The sequence below is a fragment of the Rhinopithecus bieti genome, unplaced genomic scaffold (assembly GCF_001698545.2).
Source record: "Rhinopithecus bieti isolate Rb0 unplaced genomic scaffold, ASM169854v2 scaffold_1618, whole genome shotgun sequence".
NCBI classification, from domain to species: Eukaryota; Metazoa; Chordata; class Mammalia; order Primates; family Cercopithecidae; genus Rhinopithecus; species Rhinopithecus bieti.
Window position 1 is genome coordinate 5,254,639 of NW_016803937.1, and position 17,257 is coordinate 5,271,895.

Below are 17,257 nucleotides of genomic sequence, written 5' to 3' on the forward strand. Positions count from 1 at the left end.
CACTCTGGAACCAGAGACAAAGCCTAAACAGCCACTGGAAGGTCTGGGACCCATGTCAGCCCCCACATCTGCCCTGCCTTCTCACTGAAGACATTTTTTGTGCTGCATGCCTGGTACAAAACTTATTAATGACAGCTCTGCCTATCCCTGTAACTGGCTTCTACCCAGGCATCTCCCTTCTCCTCTGCTTCACCTACCAGGCATCTTCACCAAAGTGTGCCAGCACTAAAAGAAACATTTAAAATCAAAATTAGGTGAAGCACCACCACTGTTATGAGATTCTATAGAGTCTTAACATTCACCCAGTTGAGATTCTCTGCTAAATTAGACATGGACAATTGGAATTGATTGCTCGCATGTGGGGCTTAATACTCTATTTTTTCTCCCTGGTAATGTCCCAGGAGACGGGTCTAAATTGTTTTAGTCTAGCCTTGCCGAACCACCTTTCCTTCATGCTGATTGAATGGGGGGACGTGACAAGCAAGTTACCAGGCAGTTTCTTCACCCCTGTTGGCTGAAAGGTCCCTTATGTTACCCCGAAGCACTTGTGTTCTCTGAGGCCAGTGGGCACGACTGTAGCCAAAGGTGGACATCTTCCAGCCGAAGGCAAAGAGAAAACAGCCCTTCACGGCAAGCCATTTTGTGTTGTATTGTGGACGTGGTTGCCAGCGGTAACTGGGAAACTTTGACTCAGCATGTCCTAGCCAGACAGAGTTGAGCCCAAGTAGTGAGCTGGGGAAGGGTGAATTAATTCTTCAATGGCGTGAAAGGGATGCAAGACTGTACTGGGGACCACTGACTCTATTTCGATGGCTTTAGGACTTTAGAATATAGTAACTGGAAGTCCCACTGGAAGACAGTCGATCCGAGCAGGGAGTTTCCACGAGGGACGCGTGAACCTCTGCAGGTGATGTGCATTTCACAGTGCAAAGTGTCCAGTGATTCCATTGGATTCTCAAGGGAATCAATGACCCCTCCAGAAGGATAACAAATTCTTAAGTAAATCAACTCCCTCATTTTAAAATGGAGAGATTAAGCCCGGTGCAGTGGCTCATGCCTGTGATTGCAACACTGTGTGAGGTCAAGGTGGACGGATCACTTGAGCCAAGGAGCACAAGACTAGCCTGGGCAACATGGCAAAACCAAGTCTCCATAAAAAATACAAACATTAGCGGGGTGTGGTGGCACATGCCTATAGTCCCAGCTACTCAGGAGGCTGAGGTGGGGGGATCACCTGAGCCTGGGAGGTCGAGGCCGCAGTGAGTTATGATGGTACCACTGCACTCCAGCTTGGGCGATGGAGTGAGACCCTGTCTTTAAAAAAAAAAAAAAAAAGGAGAGATTATGGCTCAGAGAGGGAGGGTCACCAACCCAAGGCCACACAGCCAGGTCATCTAGTTAGATCCAAGTGTCCCAGTTTCCAGCAGATCACTCTGTCATGCTGCTGCTGTTAGGCTCATCTAAAACAGCATCCAACCCCTCAAAGAAAAGATTCAAGATGAGATTGTAACAACACTTTGCCATGCTGTCCTGAGCAGATGTCTCGGGTGTCCCAGGTACTTTGCGTAACACAAAGTTACACAAATCAGTTTCACCAGACTTTCATTTTCTCATGTATCCCAGGAGAGTTTAGACGAGAGGATGAAAGTCCTTCCCGGCTTGGACAGTCTGTGACTTTGGGAAGTAGGGCTCATTGCCACAGTTGATACCATGGAGGGAGCAGATAAGAACACAGAGAGAGGTGAGAAAGAAAAACAGACTCTGTCCCTTCACTATCCACAAAATTGCCCCCTTGGCAAAAATCAGCAAGTGGTCCAAGTCTGAATGTAAGTTCACTGAGCTCTCTTTCCACCACCCGCCCACCGCATCAGGGCACCTCCTCCACCATGAGGCCTCATTCTGGAAGCGCCTGGCTACCTGGCTGCACACACTCAGTGGCCTGCCTTTCTCCAGCAGCGTATTAAACTCCCTGCCTCCTCTTCCTCACAGTGACACAGTGATCCTGGGGATCACCTAATGAAAGATTACTAGTTGCCAAACAACTGATTTTTTTTTAACATTTTACTTGGAAAATATGTCAAACCCACAAAAAAGTTGCAAGAACAAAAATAGTGCATAAAACACCTGAACACCACTTTTTTCTTTTTTTTGCATTTTGTTCATCTGCTTTCTCCTTTGCTCCATCTATATTTTTGTCCTATCTACGTGGTATTGTTAATAATATGTTTATTGAACCATTTGAAAGTAAGTTCCCCACATCATGGCCCTCTGCTTTCTAGGTGCACCTTTATTTTTGATTAATTGATTGATTTTTTTTTTTTTTTGAGACAGGATCTTGCTCTGTTGCCAGGCTGGAGTGCAGTGGCGCAATCATAACTCCCTGCAGACTTGACCTCCTGGGCTCAAGCAATCCTCCTGCCTCAGCTTCCCAAGTAGCTGGGACCACAGGTATGCACCACCACGCCTGGCTGATGTTTTTTATTTTTTGTAGAAATGGGGTCTCACTATGTTGCCCAGGCTGATCTCAATCCTCCTGCCTCAATCTCCCCAAGTGTTGAGATTACAGGTGTGAGCCCACCACTACCAGCCTCGTTGTCACTTTAGAATGTGGTGACCAGAAGGCTCAGCAGAAGACTCTCAGCCCAAGGAGTCTTAGCTGGGAGTTTCCACGAGGTTCCAGAGGTCTATGAACCTCTGGGGGTAGGTGCACTTTAAAATGTTAAGTGTTCAACAATTTCATCAGATTCTCGAAGGAATCCTCGACTCCTCTCCCTGCCCCTGCAAAAGGGTAGAAAGCTCTAAAGTAAACCAGTTGCCTTATTTTAGGATGGAAAGCCCAAGGAGACCCTAAATACATCAGCGTATAGATCCTTAGAATAAGGAGATTCTTATAGAACCACAGTACGTTTCTCAACTTCAGCACAATTAACTTCCATGCGCTACTTTAATCTACTGTCAGTTCCAATTTTGTCGGCTGATATAATAATATCCTTTATAGCCTTTTTTCCTCCAGTACAGGGTCCAGTCTAGGATGGGATATACCAGATACTATATGTATGGATCCTATCTTTTTCATCTCCTGTAATCTGGACCACTTCCCCAGCTTTTGACTTAGATGGCATTGAAATTATGAGTCGAATATAGCACGCACACAAGGACGCTCATTTTGTGATCGTCCGCTGTCTCCTGGTGCTTTGAGGCCATGCATTCCTGGCCAGGACATTACATAAGTGAGGCTATGTCCTTCTCAGGGCATTGTGTCTGGGAGTGCCATGTCCTGTGAGTCGTTTATTTAGGAGATGAGCCCAGGAGTACTGGGGAAGTGACCCCAGGACATGCTCGCAGGGGAGTGGAGATTGACAGAGGGGAGGAAAGGGGGACTGGGGGAGTGCCAGCCTGGCCTAACAACATTCAAATAAAAAATGAAATTAATGTTGTGCCTGCCCCCACTCCAGCAGGCAGATAGAATGTACAGCAGGCCGGGTATGTGCCAGCCACCCAGACTACCTCTGAGGAGGACAGCGCCTCCCCCTTACAGATGAACAAGTCCCCAAGGCTCAGAGCACATCATCTGTCTCCAGCTGTGACACAGAGGGGACCCTCCGCTGTCCCTCCGGACTCTGGCCAGCTTAGGCATGACCTGCCTCACACATTCTTTGAGCTAAAAGGACCTTCATGGTCACTGGCTCCATCCTGCCCATCTTACAGGTGTGGGTGTGGAGGCCCAGGGAGGAGGCATAATTTGGCAAGCCACACAGCCAAGGGTGGCCATGCCAAGACTCAAAACCCGGGCTCTGAACTCTTAGCCTGCTGTTCTCAACTCCGTGCCACCCAACCCCGCCCAGCACCAGCCTCTATCCAGTGCTGAGGTCTGTACGTGACGTCTAACCAAGGGGCATCTCCAGGAATCTAATGTCAGTTAAAAGTAAAACAAAGGGAAGCCGCTGTCCCCGCGGGCCGTATGGCCTCCTTGTCGTCCGCAGCTGTCTGGTCTGAGGTGGACTTTGCTGAGTTGAGCAGAGCCCAGCCCTGCCTCCGCGGCAGCCTACTTCCAGATGACACGTGGAGAGCCGTGGAGCCAGTGGCTCAGCTGCTGTGCAGTTTTCATAACTCACCTTTGCCGTTAGGGGAACAAAGCCGAGGGGAACGCTGGGGTCCATGTGATGTGACTTGGAATGAATTCAGATGCCCTGAGCTAAAATTAGCCAATCTTGCTGCTTCCAAAGGTTTCCATTGTACTTGGCCAATGACCAGCCTGAAATAAGATCCCCTTTGGTAAGTTCAGCAGCTTCGCCTTGCACCTTCCTAACAAAGCATTCAGGGCCCCCACCTCCCTGCAAATCTCAGAGAAACATTAAACAATATTAAGAAGTGATGCTGTGGCATCCTTGGTGTATTGGGGTGGGGCCACTCGTGAGGCCTGCTGGGGTTGACCTTGAGGATGTGAGAGATTCTCCCTGGAAAGGGGGTGGCAGGGGCCAGGTATCACTCACCTCAGCACACCACCAAGACTTGAGTCAAAAGTTGCCTATAAGCCAAGCACAGTGGCTCACATCTATAATCCCAGCACTTTGGGAGGCCGAAGCAGGCAGATCACGAGGTCAGGAGATAGAGACCATCCTGGCCAACTCTGTCTCTACTAAAAATACAAAAAAATTAGCTGAGCGAGGTGGTGCATGCTTGTAGCCCCAGCTACTCAGGAGGCTGAGGCAGGAGAATTACTTGAACCTGGGAGGCGGAGGTTGTAGTGAGGCAAGATCACGCCACTGCACGCCAGCCTGGTGACAGAGCAAGACCCTGTCTCAAAAAAAAAAAAAAAAAAAAAAAAAGTTGGGCCTATAATCCTAGCCCTTTAGGCGGCCAAGGCAGGAGAATCGCCTGGGCCCATGAGTTCAAGACCAGCCTGGGCAACACAACAAAACCTTCTCTCTACAAAAAAAAAAAAAAGTTATTTCTAATTAGCTGGGCATGGTGGTGCCCAGCTGTACCTGCAGGCCCTGTGGCCTCCTTGTCATAGTCCTAGCTACTTCAGAGACAGAGGTGGGAGGATCACTTGAGCCCAGGAGTTTGAAGCGGTAGTGAGCCGTGATCATGCCACTGCACTCCAATCTGGACGACAGAAAGAGACCTTGTCTCAAACAAAAAATAAGGTTGGTGGGGCAATGTTTGGTTTCTGGGGGTAATATCTCTTAAGTACCCACCATGCACCAGATCTTCTCACACTTTGGAGACCATAATGAGCAAGACAGATGGCTGCGTGGAACTAGGGTGGCAGATGGAGGGGAGGTAGGAAGGCAGGGCACAAATACATAAAGAAGGCAATGGCTGGATGCGGTGACTCACACCTGTAAGCACTTTGGGAGGCCAAGGCAGGAGGATCACTTTAGCCCAGAAACTGGAGACCCACCTGAGCAACATAGCAAGACTCATCTCTATTTTTTAAAATCTTCTTTTTTTTATTTTAAAAAAGGCAATAAACAAGACAAGCGGCCAGGCACAGTGGTTCACGCCTGTAATCCTAGCACTTTGGAAGGTCAAGGATGGATCACGAGGTCAGGAATTCGAGACCAGCCTGGCCAACATGGTGAAATCCAGTCTCTACTAAAGATACAAAAATTAGCTGGGCATAGTGGCGTGCACCTGTAATCCCAGCTACTCAGGAGGCTGAGGCAGGAGAATCACTTCCTGAGCCCAGAAGGTGGAGGTTGCAGTAAGCCAAGATCACACCAATGTACTCTAGCCTGGGTGACAGGGCGAGACTCCGTCTCAAAAAATATAAATAAATAAATAAACAAGCATGGCTTGTGACAAGTCCCAGGAAGAAAGGAGGCCAAGTGATTACTCAGAGTCATCGTATGTGGGGGTTGCCACATTCACACAGGCTCCTGAGGAGGTACTTCTTGGTTTTCCCAGATCTTGGGGTTCCCCAAGAGGCAGACCCTGGAGCAAGGATTTGAGTGCAGGCATTTCACCTGAAGATGATCCCAGGAAACACTAGCAGGGGAGAGGGAGCTGAGCCAGGTATATTCGTCTGTTCTCACACTGCTAATGAAGACATACCTAAGACTGGGTAATTTATAAAGGAAGGAGGTTTAATTGACTTACAGTTCAGCATGGCTGGGGGAGCCTCAGGAAACTTACAATCATAGCAGAAGGGGAAGCAAACACGTTCTTCACATGGAGGCAGCAAGGAGAAGTGCCAACCAAAAGGGGGAAAAGCCCCTTATAAAACCATCAGATCTCCTGAGAACTCACTATCATGAGAATGGCATTAGGGTAACTGCCCCCATGATTCAATTACCTCCCACCAGGTCCCTCCCACAACACATAGGGATGATGAGGACCATAATTCAAGACATGATTTGGGTGGGAACATAGCCAAACCGTATCAACAGGGAAAGGAAGGCAGTCAGTACACAAGGGGTGTGATCAGTCCTGTAGACCACATGGGCAACTACAGTTGGAGCTCCCGTGGGGACTCTGGGAGACAGAATACACAGGGGAAATGCCAAGGGCTTGTTGCACCAAAGTAAATTTCACTCTCATGCAAGACTCCCATTCCAATGTCCAAGGGTAATAGCTCTAAGAACTTCCTTTCTAAAACACACCTGTAAATATCACTTAGGAATGATTTATTTCCAAGTTGAAGAAACTCTATTCAGACTTCATTAAACAAATGAACAAACAAACGAAAGAAGTATTGACTCTTGTAACTGAACATCCACATGGGAGTTCAGGTGTGGTTTAATCCAGGAGTTCAGCCAATGTCATCAATGTCAAACAAGCAAGCTTAGATTTGCATCTTTCTCCTGCCTCCCTGGGTGTGTCGGCTTCACCCCCAGGTTCTCCTCATGGCCACAAGATCACTGCACAAGCTCCAAGTCTCACACTCTCACTCCACAAAGCCTTCTGGGAAGAGAAAGTCTCTTTTTCCAAGAATTTCAAGCGTGTGATTTTGGCCTTATTGGTTCTGCAGTGGGTTACAAACACCTCCTTAAACCAACCACTGTTGCTATACTGATCGATTTCTGGGAGTCAGCGTTCACCCTGGAGCAGGAAACAGGTTCAATCCCACCTAAACCCTGTGGTTAAGAATAGAGAGGGTGAGGCTAGGCACGGTGGCTCATGCCTGTAATCCCAGCACTTTGGGAGGCTGCAGCTGGTGGATCCCCTAAGGTCAGGAGTTCAAGACCAGCCTGGCCAACATGGTAAATTCCATCTGTACTAAAAATACAAAAATTAGTCAGACTTGGTGGCTCACACCTGTAATCCCAGCTATTTGGGAGGCTGAGGTGGGAGAATCACTTAAACCTGGGAGGCGGAAGTTGCAGTGAGCCTAGATTGTACCACTGTACTCCAGCCTGGGTGACAGAGCTAGACTCCATCTCAAAAAAAAAAAAAAAAAAAAAATGGAGAGGGTGAAGTTTCCCAGTGGAAAATCGGGACATTGTCCCGAGAGAGAGGGAAATGCGCAGGGCAGCAACTCGGGGCGATGATCACAGAATCTGTGGAGTGTTGGTGGCATGTCAGCTCCTGTCTCATAGCTTCACAAGCGTCACTTAATCCTACCAGCAACCGTCTGAGGAAGGTACTATTATCCCCACTTTACAGATGAAGAAAGAGACACAGGCAGTTTAGGTCACTATCCCAAGGTCCCCTGGTTCTCAGTGATGGATTCAGGATTCAAACCCAGCCTGTCTGGCCCCATACTCCATGCTCTTAACCTCTACTTCCTACTCCCTCTCGGCACCCCCCACCTCATCCACCTATACTCCCCGGTGGGTTCTTTGGGGTTCTGTCTCTCACTACAAAAATGATGTTAAGATTGACTGGGCACAGTGGCTCATGCCTAATCCCAGCAGGCAGGTGGATCACCTGAGGTCAGGCGTTCAAGACCAGCCTGGCTAACATGGCGAAACCCTGTCTCCACTACAAATAGAAAAATTAGCCCGGCATGATAGTGTAATCCCAGCTCAGGAGGCTGAGGCAGGAGAATCGCTTGAATCTGGGAGATGGAGGTTGCCGTGAGCCAAGATCCTGCCACTGTGCCCCAGCCTGGGTGAGAGACTGATACTCTCTCAAAAAAAAAAAAAAAAAAAAGCCACCAGCCCAAAGGCATTGAAAACTTCTATCCACACTAAAGGTTGCACGCAGATGTTTATAGCAGCTTTCTACATAACTGCCAAACCGGGGAATAACCAGGATGTCCTTCAGTCGGCGATGGATTTAAAACCTATGGCACATCCAGACAGCGGAATATCACTCAGCAATGAAAAGAAATAAGCTATCAAGCCTGAGAAGACATGGAGGAAACATAAATGTGTTAAAAGATAAACTTGGGCACGTTAAAATTGTCATGCGTATATTTGAGCAGACAACGATTCAGGAATCAGGCAGTTCCAGACTCCCGGTGGCTGAGGGCTCTCCCCAGAGGGCGTTGTAGGTAGGACACTTTTTTAGAGATGTTCACAGAAGCAAAACAAAGAAAATATTTGATTGGCTAAAGTGGCAAGTCCTTAGTTAGAGGTTACTTGGAGGCATCTGATTGGTAAAATCTCCAGTTAGGGGTTAATTGGTGGTTTCTGATGAGGTGGGCCTAAGTTTCATTTTACTGTTTCCGTTGAGTCAGGGTTTGGTTTGCTTATGTAGGAACCCCAAGCACTGGAGCTGACTCGGCCTAATGGCCTCACAATTCATTATTTTGACAAACGTGTTTTACCAAGTGAAAGAAGCCACTCTGAAAAGGCTACCCACTGTATGATTCCAACTATAGGGCATTCTGGAAAAGGCAAAACTATGGCAACAGTAAAAAGGTCAGCATTGGGCCGGGCACAGTGGCTCACATCAATACTCCCAGCACCTTGGGAGGCCAAGGCAGGTGGATCACCTGAGGTCAGGAGTTTAAGCCCAGCCTGGCCAACATGGTGAAACCCCATCTCTACTAAAAATACAAAAATTAGCCAGGCGTGGCGTGCACCCATAATCCTAGCTACTCAGGAGGCTGAGGCAGGGGAATTGCTTGAACCTGGGAGGCGGAGGATGCAGTGAGCCAGACTCTGTCTGAGAAAAACAAAAGGTCAGCGTTGCCAGGGGTTGGTAGGAGGAAGGATACATAGACAGGGCACAGAGGGTTTTAGGCAGCGGAACTGCTCTGCAGGCCACTATAATGGTGGGTCCATGTCTGTATGTATGTATCCAAACTCATAGCAGGTACACCACCAGGAGCGAGCCCAGTCTCTGGGTAACAATGATATGTCAATGTAGGTTCATGGATTGTGACAAATATACCGCTATGGTATGTGGTTATATGGGAAATCTCTATACCTGCCTGTCAATTTCGCTGTGGACCTAACACTGCTCCTATAAAGCCTTTTTTTAAAATGACCAATCTGAGAGTCTCCCATGCATAAAGCCCCAACACAAGACCTTTCACACCTTATTTCCTTTCATCCACAGAGCAGCTCTTAAGGGAGGCCCTCATTTTACAAATGAGAAAATCAAGGCACAAAATGTTCCACTGATAGTAAGAGAAGTCAGGATTCGAACTCATGTTTGCTGGTTCCAGGGCCTGTCCCCTTGTTATCAAACTGCACTGGTGTATTAGTCCATTTTCATGTTGTCGATAAAGACAGACCTGAGACTGGGTAATGTATAAAGAAAAAGAGGCTTAATGGACTCACAGTTCCACGTGACTGGGGAGGCCTCACTGTCACGGCGGAAGACAAAAGGTACGTCTTACGTGGCAGCAGGCGAGAGAGAATAAGAACCAAGCGAAAGGGGAAACCCCTTATCAAACCATCAGATCTCATGAGACTTATTCACTACCACGAGAACAGTATGGGGGAACCGCCCCCCTGATTCAATTATCTCCCACCGGGGCCCTCCCACAACCCCTGGCAATTATGGGAGCTATAATTCAAGATGAGATTTGGGTGGGGACACAGCCAAACTGTATCAGCTGCTATACACTGTGAGGCTGTTTTCTTCCCTTCCTGGTGGCAGAGAGTGCAATGGGTTTGCCAATACCTGGTTCTTCTTCCTCTGTGCCTCCACTGGCCCACGGTTCCATCCTCCCTGCAGGTAGGGGTTCTGGTCAGTGGGGTGTGCAGAAAGGGTACAAGGCACTGCCAGGTCTGGCTGCAAACATCTCTTGCGTAACCCTCTGCCCTCTTCCTCCCCTCCACGTGCCTCAGCCCAGTGTAGAAGATCCTTCCAAATGGTCCAAAGCCCTAAGGCAGAGGTCAGCAAACTGCCTCCCATCTGCAACCTGTTTTTATAAATACATCTTTCCTGAAACACAGCCGGGCTCTTCATTTGGGTATTGTCTCTGGCTGGGTTTGCGCTCCATTGGCAGAGCTGAGCAGTCATGACTTAGAGTCTATGGCCTGCACTGCAAGCCGAAAATCTTTACTCTCTGGTCCTTTACAGAAATGTCTGTAGGCCCACCCTAACGGAGGAGGGCTGCAAGAGGGAGGCGGCAGCCCAGCTGCTGATCCCCTGCGCTGGTGGGTGGCCTGAGCAAGATGACGCCTGTAGTAAGTCCCTGAAACTGTGGGCTGTCTGTTCCAGCAGCTGGTCCACCCTGACTAGCATGACCCTGCATGTCATGGATAAAGGGCTCACGTTCCACAGAGGCTCCAAGTGCTCCCAAACCAAACCACGTGTTGGGCTGATTATTTCTCGTGGCCCAGTAACAAGATGCAGATGAACTGGAGAGATGGGAATTTTTATTTCTGTCACTGGTTACAGAGAGAAAACCTGGAAATTATCGCCATACCAACTCAAAACTACAGAGTTATCCAGACCTTATACACCTTCTAAGCTATATGTCTACGTGTAAGTGTGCATTCATCTAAAGACATAAGTGATTAACTTCTTTTAATGTATAACTAAGATCTGAGTTCTGAAGCTCTTCCTCTGGAGCCTCAGTAAATTTACTTACCTAAATGGGTCCAGGTGCTGGGGTGAATACCCTCATCTCTCCTGCTAAATCATGGAGGTTTGGGGAGTTCCTTTAGTCCCCAATAAGGCTTGTTTGTGGAGGCCTAGGGAGCTTCTTCAGACCCTCAGTAAAATTTGTTTAAATCTAAACGGGTCCCGTTAAGAATTCCTTCGTTATCCTGTCATGCTTCAAGGCCCAGGAAAGGCCCAGGCAAAGCTCTTGATGGGCTTTTGTGACAGTCCAGCCTTTGTAGAAGGGCACGGGCACTCTCAGCTTTTAATATTTCACTGAACCACTCGGTCAGTGCCGAAACCGTTGTTATGGAGGCCTGTGTTAGTGACACCTGGCCTGCCACACGGAGGCATCCAGACCAGCACTGGCTTCCGGCCCTGCTGGGGGTGAGGAGCTTGGCCTTTCCAGCCGCCTTGGCCGGCCCTGCTGGTCTGCCATCCTGGGAGGGAGAATCTGCACCCAAAGTGCATTAGCAAATACTCACAGAGAGAAACACGCACTCAGACCCAGTCGCCACCTCACCCTGACATCCACACTTGATGTCTTCTCAGCCAACACCTCCTCTGTTACGCAGTGAAACATCTCCTTTTCGTAGTGACCTTGGGAATCATTGTTCAGCCCTATGCATGTGTCCTAAAGCCTTCTCCCCTCAGGGCCCAACGCGCAGGCGGTGTGCTGTGAACGTGCGTGCCCATCCTTTCCCTGGAGCGGTACCTGCTTCCCTCATCTCGCCAAGTGCCACTGGGCACCAGCCCGTGGTCAGCACCAGGGACAAGGCAGTGAACAGGGGAACGGACACAGTCTCGCTCACAAGGAGTGTTTGGCCCCTGCCTTCCTACCCACCTGCCTAGGAAGCCTTACACACGCTCTTGCGCGCTAGGTGCCTGTGTTTGAGTTGGAGACCCTGGGATCTTTGGAAAATAAATGAACCTGCTCTGGGGTCCCTGGGAGAGTGTCAGGACTAGCTGGCAAGAGGACTGCAGATTTGGAAGAGGATACTGGCTACGGGTGAGGCTGCAGAAAGTGGCTGGTGTGTCAGGCTGTGGCCGCTGGGCTGCGGCATTAACGGCACTGCTGGCTGGTGTCGTTCCCAAATGCATTCTGCGTTCGTTCACCCAGAGTCTTCACTGTGCCGGCACTGCTGGCTGGTGTTGTTCCCAAATGCATTCTGCGTTCGTTCACCCAGAGTCTTCACTGTGCCAGACATGGTTCCAGGTCCTGGGTGGTCTGGCCAGGAACAGAAGAGACAAATAACCATGAGGAAGAAAGCAGGGGCACGTGGGGGTTGCTAAGGAGAGGTTGCAATTTTGCAGAGGGTGACCGTGGAAAGCCTCACTGAGCCATGACATTCGAGAATTCCCGGAGAAGGGAGGGGCAGTGAGGTGTGAGGGCCTCTGGAGGACACACTTTGGAGAAGGAGGAACAGCACATGCAAAGGTTCAGAGGTAGGAACGTACTTGATCATGGTGGCCATTATGTCTGGAGCAGAGAAAGTGACAGAGCAGAGTAAGGAGATGTGGTCAGGGCAGGAGGGGATAGAGGGTGGAACACCCCAGGGTGATGCGGGGCATGTGGCCTGGGTCCATGCAGCCAGAAGGCTCCCTTGCCATGGCCAGGCCTTTCTCGGGGGTACAGCGGGGTGGGGCCTGGCAGTCCTTCCCAGCACCCTGTGAGAAAGACCACTGACCCTGACACCACCATTCCCCACCACCCCGCACTGTCCTGTTAGTGAAGAAACATGGAGCTGCAGTCAGACTCATTTCCCAGCCACCTCTGCTGTGAGGCGTGGCCTGTGACTAAGTCTGGACCAAAAGGAAAGTGAGCAGGGGGGATGAGGAACCTGTGGGTCAGTTACAAGAGGAGGCAGCTTCCCCTCGAGGTGAGGGTGGCAGACACCCGTCCAGTCCCAGGCTATCTACTCCGGACTGCCTTGTGGGGAGTAAACTCCTGTGAGAGCTGCAGCACCTGGCTTTTGCTGCCATAGTGTCTGAGCATGCACCCAAGGCAGGCACAAGGGCATCAGGACGATCAGGTCTTTTTTCAATTTGAGACAGAGTCTCACTCACTCTTTTGCCCAGGCTGGAGTGCAGTGGTGTGATCCTGGTTCACTGCAACCTCCGTCTCTCAAGTTCAAGTGATTCTCCCGCCCCAGCCCCCAAGTAGCTGGGACTAAAGGGACATGCCACCACACCCAGCTAATTTTTGTATTTTTAGTAGAGATGGGGTTTCACCATGTTGGCCAGGCTGATCTCAGGTGATCTGCCCGCCTCAGCCTCCCAAAGAGATGGGATTACAGGCATGAGCCACCACGCCTGGCCCAGATCAGGTCTTTCAAGACAGCAATGCGTTGTAATAGAAACCCTGACTTTCAAGAAAATGGAATTTTAAGATGTTTCACATAACCACTTTACTGAGATATAATTCATATACCATTCACTCAAGTGTACAAGCCAGTGGTTTTTGTTGTTGTTGTTGTTGTTTGAAATGGAGGCTTGCTCTGTCGCCCAGGTTGGAGTGCAGTGGCATGATCTCGGTTCACCGCAACCTCCACCTCCCAGGTTCAAGTGATTCTCCTGCCTCAGCTTCCCAAGTAGCTGGGACTACAGGCACCTGCCACCATGCCTGGCTAATTTTTGTTTTCGTTTGTTTGTTTTGTTTTGAGATAGAGTCTTGTTCTGTCACCAAGTTGAAGTACAGTGGCGCAATCTCAGCTCACTGCAACTCCACCTCCTGGGTTCAAGTGATTCTCCTGCCTCAGCCTCCCGAGCAGCTGGGATTACAGGTGTGCCACCACACCCAGCTAATTTTTTGTATGTTTAGTAGAGATGGGGTTTCACCATGTCGGCCAGGATGATCTCAATCTCTTGACCTCGTGGTCTGCCCGCCTTGGCCACCCAAAGTGCTGGGATTACAGGCGTGAGCCACCGCCTCGTTGTTTTTTAAGACAGAGTCTTTCTTTGTCACCCAGGCTGGAGTGCAGTGGCACGATCTCGGCTCACTCCAACCTCTGCCTTCCAGGTTCAAGTGATTCTCCTGCCTCAGCCTCCTGAGTAGCTGGGATTACAGGCACCTGCCACCACACCAGGCTAATTTTTTCTTTTTTTCTTTTTNTCTCTTGACCTCGTGGTCTGCCCGCCTTGGCCACCCAAAGTGCTGGGATTACAGGCGTGAGCCACCGCCTCGTTGTTTTTTAAGACAGAGTCTTTCTTTGTCACCCAGGCTGGAGTGCAGTGGCACGATCTCGGCTCACTCCAACCTCTGCCTTCCAGGTTCAAGTGATTCTCCTGCCTCAGCCTCCTGAGTAGCTGGGATTACAGGCACCTGCCACCACACCAGGCTAATTTTTTCTTTTTTTCTTTTTCTTTTTTTTTTTTTTTTGAGACAGAGTCTCACTCTGTCCCCCAGGCTGGAGTGCAGTGGCCGGATCTCAGCTCACTGCAAGTTCCGCCTCCCGGGTTTACGCCATTCTCCTGCCTCAGCCTCCCGAGTAGCTGGGACTACAGGTGCCCGCCACCACGCCCGGCTAATTTTTGGTATTTTTTAGTAGAGACAGGGTTTCACCGTGTTAGCCAGGATGGTCTCGATCTCCTGACCTCGTGATCTGCCCGTCTCGGCCTCCCAAAGTGCTGGGATTACTGGCTTGAGCCACCGCGCCTGGCCCTAATTTTTTCTTATATCTTTAGTAGAGATGGGGTTTCACCAAGATGGCTAGGCTGGTCTCGAACTCCTGGCCTCAAGTGATCCACCTGCCTTGGCCTCCCAAAGTGCTGGGGTTACAAGTCTGAGCCACCGTGCCTGGCCTGAGTATCTTCTTTGGAGAAATGTCCATTCATATCCTTTGCCCATTCATTGGGTTGAATTTATTACTGAGCTGTAAGAGTTCTTTATATATTGTAGACATATGTCCCTTATCAGATATATGATTTGCAAGTATATCCTCCTATTCTGTGAGTTTTCACTTTCTTGATGGTACCCTTTGAAACACAAAGGTTTTTATTTTGATGGAGTCCCAATTTTCTAGTTTTCTTTTATCATGATGCTTTTGATGACGTATCTAAGAAAGTTTTGCCTAACTCAAGGTCATAAAGTTTTACTGTTAGGTTTTCTTCTGAGAGTTTTGCAGTTTGGGCTCTTGCGTTAGGGTGTGATCCGATTGGAGTTAATGTTTCTGCATGGCACAGAGGGAAGGGTACTTCATCCTGCTGCCTCTGGATACCCAGGAAAATCGATTTAAAAAATATCTTTTAGGCCAGGCATGGTGGCTCATGCCTGTATTCCCAGCACTTTAGGAGGCCGAGACTGGTGGATCACTTGAGGCCAGGAGTTTGACACCAGCCTGGCCTACATGGTGAAAACCCATCTCTACTAAAAATACAAAAATTAGTCAGATATGGTGGCGGGCACCTGTAGTCCCAGCTACTCAGGAGGCTGAGGTAGGAGAATCGCTTGAACCTGGGAGGCTGAAGTTGCAGTGAGATGAGATCACTCCATTGCACTCCAGCCTGGGTGACAAAAAATATATATATATCTTTAAAACTATAATTTTTAAAAGGTAATTTTACCACTAAACCATGAGGCAAGGTAACAATTTACTTTCTTCTAGACACTCACTAACTTTTCTCTAGGTCCTCACTGACTGCTCCAGGGCGGAGGAAAAGAGCTCAGAGCACAACGGAAATTTTCAAATTGTCTTCTAAAGGGTTTTGAGGACAGTGTTTCTGGTCTCTCTCTATATAGGGGTGGGTTACACTCCTGCAAGTGATCCTCTAGTTAACGAATTTTCCATTCAGTGCTTGCTTGTTGGGCACCTTCTATGTGGGAGACCCCACAGGAGGAGATGGAGAGAAAGGGACAAGGCCCCATGCTAGGAGCTAATGGCAGACAAGCCTGATGACAGTCACTGCTGAGGGCTGCCGAGAGAGCCATGAACAGTGCTGGGTGCACTTCCCACCTCATCTCACCATGGCCTTGCAGGCTGCATGTCTGTGACCCCGTCTCAGTTGGCAAGTGGGGAAACTGAGGATTGGGGAGACAGAGCGGCGCCCTGGCCTCCCAGAGACTTCCCAGGTCCACACTTCCACTCGGCACACTCTGTCCTGGAGTGAAGACAACGCACGGGTCAGCCCGGAACAGAGGGTGCCCTGGGCTGCAGGAGGAAGGGTGGAGTGACGGGATGGCACTCGGAGGAGGCAGCACTTGACTTGTGCCAAGTGAAATTACATCACTTCCCAATTTGAATATGCTACTGTTGGCAAAACTTCACCCAGAGGAGATATGGCCAACTAGGCATTAACAGATCTGCATTTCAAAAGTAGCTTTCATCATCACCCCGCAGTAACCAACAAGCTGAGTCAAAAGAACTGAACGACTCTGGTGTCGTGAAAAGACTGTCTTGGGAGGAAAGGATTGGACAAGCAGATTTATGCAATGTGGGGACAAATATTATTTATTTGGCGGAACACAACAGAGTTAATGTCAATTTGAATAACTTATTTGCCCAGTGATTATGTGATTAATGAATACCAACAGGCTCACTGCATCCAACTGAAGTTTGAAATGGCTGGTATACTTCCAGATCTGGTTGTAGTTACTACTGCAGTACAGAAAGAAAATCAATTTAAATTATTTCCTGGGGAAAACAATGTGTAATACACAGGCTAATTAATAGGTTTGGGTGTTTTTAAACCCCCTGCTCCATCCCTGAAAAAAAAGAGCCATGAGAAATAATTATTTCAATGTTGGCCTGACACGTGGTTTTGTTTTTTTCTTTTTTTTAAAAAAAGCAAAACCTAAGGTAAAAATCTTTGTTTTCTCAAACAAGAAATCGGTGCTTTCCTGCCTTTCCAGGCCCTGCGGACCCTTCCTGCTGGTGCAAACGCCTCTCTCTGTAGTCCTCCTCCCTCGGCAAGGGCTCACCTCCTGTCCTTTGCACATGTGAACTACAGCTCCTCCTGCCTCAGCTCCCCTCTTCAGCCCTCCCTGCTGCCATTTTCCCAACCTGATGCTCCCAGCTCCAGCCTCGCCCCCCCGCAGCCTGCCAGCCTGCAGCTCTGGGCATCCTCCTGACCTCCTGCAGCAGTCGGGAAAGAGCAGAGCAGAGAACGCGAGGGAACGTTAGGAAGGATATCACCTAGTCCTTGTTTTATAAATGAGCAAACTGGGGCTCAGAGTTTCATCCAAGGTCATGTAAGGAAATCCAGCTGCAGCTGTGGGTGGTGACTGCAATTGAAGGGCTTGGAAGGCCGGCAGCCTGCACATTACCACAGCTCCAGCCCACCTCAGGTGCTGGGTGCTCTTCCAGAA